Raw genomic sequence first — 4385 nt, 5'->3', positions numbered from 1 at the left:
GTGAAAGAAGTCGGGACTTATTGTTTAATCCTCGACACTGGATTTTATTTAGACTTGATGGATACTTTTTATGTACCTAGTATATCTAGGAATTTAGTTTCATTGTCTAAACTTGATGTTGTCGGATACTCTTTTAAATTTGGGAATGGATGTTTCAGTTTATATCAGCGTACCTATTTGATTTGATCTGGTACTCTTTATGATGGATTATATAGATTGAATCTTGATAATTTATATGCTGAAACTCTTATGACCTCGCATCATAATGTTGGCACTAAACGTAGTTTAGTGAATGAATGTTCTGCTTTCTTGTGGCACAAACGTTTGAGACATATTTCCAAAGAAAGGATGGAGAGATTGGTAAAGAATGAAATACTTCCAAGTTTGAATTTTACTGATCTGAATGTATGTGTGGATTCTATTAAAGGTAGGGATGGCAAAGCGGGGCGGGCCGTGCGGGTCGGCCTGCGGCCCGCTGGTAAAAAACGTGGGGAGGGCTGACCTTTTCAACTCGCTAACCCGTATTAGCATTGGTTCACGAATTCTTGACAAGTATAGGAATAGACTTTTGCCTGAAAACATGAAAGCAATCATTTGTACTTCTAGTTGGAAGCATGGATTTTCTAAAGGTAATTCGATTATTTTAATTTATCTTATTTTTATTGTATTATTTTTATGAAAAATTAATTAATTAATTGTCATTGTTTTAATGTATGCAGATGACGGGGAAGATTACAATTATGAAAAAATGGATGAAAGTTCTTCTAAGGTGGCATCCAATGTTATTGAAATGGAAGAATGTCAATAATGTTTATGTTTAATGTTTTTGAATTAATGTTTATGTTTAGGGTTTAATGTTTTGGAATTAGGTATTTTTAATGTTTTAGAAGTGGAAGAATAGTGATATTTGATATTTATCTTAATGTTTAATGTTTTGATGTTTGACTATGTTTGAAAAGGAAGAAAACAAATTTAGGTTTGATAGTGACAAATATATAGGTTTAATTTGACAATTTTTTAAGAACAAAATGTAAAAAAAAAATAATAATTTTTAAAAAAAAAAACGTGAGTTGGCCTGCAAACCCGCGAGCCAACTCTTATGCGGGGTGGGTCGAGAATTCTAGCCCACAATAACTTTGCGGGGTGGGCCAACCCGGCCCGCATTTTTGAGGGCCAAGCTCGGGGCGGGCTGGCCCGCTTTGCCACCCCTAATTAAAGGCAAACAAACAAAACACACAAAGAAGGGAGCCACAAGAAGTACTCAGCTTCTTGAAATTATACACATTGATATATGTGGACCTTTTGATACAAGTTCTTTCAATAAAGAAAGATTTTTTATCACCTTTATTGATGATTTTTCACGTTATGTTATATGATTCCACTAGGTAGATACGAATGATTCTTTGACATTCTATGGAATCAACTTGAGTTGGAGATAGCTTAGGCACTTTTAATAGAATTGGATCAAGGTTCTATGTTTCAAGAACTCACCAAAACTTGTACCAAACACCAAACTCATATGGAAGATCCATCTATTGTTAATTGAATCGAACAAATTGTGTAAAAAGGCAAAAACATCGATTAAAAAGAGCAAGAACAGAAATGCACCGAACAAATCAGCTAGAATTGAAGAAGAAACAAATAGAATCAGCCAATGAAACTAAGAATCGAAGCAAAGCTGAAAATAGACTGAATTGCCGAACCAAAAAGAAGCTAAACATGTTTTAGGAATTTCATATGAATATGGAGATGAAAGAAAGAAGAACTTATGGAGATGGATGCTTTGGTTTGATGATCACGCCACTTAGAGGATGAATGCTCCAAGATGAGTGAGCTAGTGCCGCCACTTGAGAGAACCAAATGCACTCAAGATAAGACAAGGTGAAGGAGAAGACAAGTTCTCACAAATTCTCTCTCAAATTGAGTAGAGTTTCTCTATTACTAATTTCCAATCTGATTTTTACAAAGGCAAGCACCTTAATTTATAGCCTAAGAGGTGCTGAAATGAAAAGCTAATTAAACTCAAATTTCCCCCCAAATGACATAAAAGTGGCGCCAACTTAGAGCATGAGGAAGGTGTGACTTCCTCTCTTAGTTTGGCACCTCCCTATTACGCCCACACCTCTCTACTAAGCTCACACCCCCAAGCTTCCTATTATTTCCCTAAACTAAAGACCTAAAGATGCTTTTACAAAAGAGGTGTCTTATGTTTCCCTCTAAGCACCTTCTAACAAAGATATTACAAAAAGAGAAAACAACCTTCCATTATTTCCTAATGCCTTGAATTGACTTCTTGTAAGCCTTTGAGGTGGGCTACCAACTCCTTGAGCGTCTAGCACTTGAGCCTCTTCCTCTTCTTGTCTTTGAGTATTGGCCTCCATTTGGTCTTGAACTTGATCTCCATCATTATGGTTATGTCTATTTACTACATGAAAAATCGCAAGTAGTGAATGCCTTGGAAGTTTATATAAATGAAGTGGAAAGGCAATTAGACATAAAGGTGAAAATTGTCAGGTCAGATAAAGGTGGTGAATATTATGGAAAGTATGATGAAAGTGGACAACACCCTGGTCTGTTTGCTAAGTTCCTTGAGAGACGTGGTATTTGTGCTCAATACACAATGCCAGGTACACCACAACAAAATGGTGTTTCAGAAAGGCGTAATCGAACCTTAATGGATATGGTCAGGAGCATGTTAAGTAAGTCAACTGTACCTGTTTCATTGTGGATGTATGATTTAAAATCTACCATGTATTTGTTGAACAGGATTCCTAGTAAGGCAATTCAAAAGACACCTTTTGAATTGTGGACAAGAAGGAAACCCAGTTTGAGACATCTGCATGTTTGAGGATGTCAGGCAAAAGTTAGAATATACAATCTGCAAGAAAAGAAATTGGATGCAAGAACAACCAATGGATATTTCATTGGTTATCCAACAAAGTCAAAAGGGTATATGTTTTATTGTCCTACCCATAACACAAGAATTGTTGAATATGGAAATGCACGGTTCATTGAAAATGGTGAAACTAGTGGGATACTTCACAAAATGTGGAGATTAAGTGATGGAGGAGGGCCCAAGCTCACCACACTATGAAAGCCAAGCTTCCAAGACTAAGACCGTCTAGCCATGATGGGAGCGTCTAGCCTCAAAAAGGAGCGTCTAGCCATGATGAGGAGCGTCTAGGCCATGAAGTGGAGCGGCTACATAAGGAGCATCTATGAAGAGTCTTAGACCGTCTAGCTTCACATATACATGGGCCAAGCTACGGTTTGTGAAGAGAAGGCTTTGTTGCATAAAGGCCCATTAGGGGTGCTTAGTAATTAGAGTAGTGTAGAAAGCATATTTGAGTGAAACTTTCTAGAAGCTTTCCATGTGTGACCGGTCATGGCACATGGCCTATGATTTGCATTTCATTTGGATTCCATTTCATTACATATTAGCTTAGCTTCTACGTCCAAATAGCCTATAAATAGGAGGGCTAACTCTTGTATTTGGCAAGTTTATTGTGAGTAAAGTTATGCTGCCATTTTGTGCCAAACTTTGCTTCTCCCTAGAATCCTAGGCTCTAAACTTCAATTCCTTCATCTTTTCCCTTGGGCTGGCCGAACCACCCAATACCCACACTTAACATGCACCTACAAGATCAACACCACTCTTAGGAGGATCTTGCTCACCTCATCCATTGCTTCTGCCCCTTTGCTCTACTTTGATTCAAGAAGAACTTCATGAAATGCCATCATTAAGGAAGTCAGAGTACAAGTTCCTTTAACTAGTACTTCAACTTCAAGTATTGTTGTTCCTAATGTAGTTGAACCACTCAACGATGATGAAGAACAACAAATTAATGATCACGAGGCTAACAATGAACCTGTAGTAGAACAACCACAAGAAATAGAATTAAGAAGATCTCAAAGAGAAAGAAGGTCAGTTTTTCGAATGATTATGTGGTTTATCTACAAGAGTCAGAAAATGACTTAAGTATTAATAATGATCCAGTTTCATTTTCAGACGCCATCAATGATGATAATTCTAATAAGTGGTTAAATGCCATGAAAGATGAGTTTAAATCAATGGCACATAATGATGTATGGAACCTTATAGAATTGCCAGAAGGATGCAAGAGAGTCAGGTGTAAATGGCAATATCGAACATTACAAGGCCCGACTTGTTGCCAAAGGTTTTACTCAAAAGGATGGCATTGATTATAAGGAAACATTTTCACCTGTTTCTAAGAAAGATTCCTTTAGAATTATCATGGCATTAGTAGCTCATTATGATCTTGAGTTGCATCAGATGGATGTCAAAACTGCCTTTTTAAATGGGGATTTAGAAGAGGATGTTTATATGGACCAACCAGTGGGGTTCATTGAAGAAGGAAAGGAAC

Source organism: Phaseolus vulgaris, chromosome 10 (genome assembly GCF_051622355.1).
Source record: "Phaseolus vulgaris cultivar YP4 chromosome 10, ASM5162235v1, whole genome shotgun sequence".
In the NCBI taxonomy this organism is placed as follows: Eukaryota; Viridiplantae; Streptophyta; class Magnoliopsida; order Fabales; family Fabaceae; genus Phaseolus; species Phaseolus vulgaris.
Note: the sequence above shows the minus strand (reverse complement) of the source record.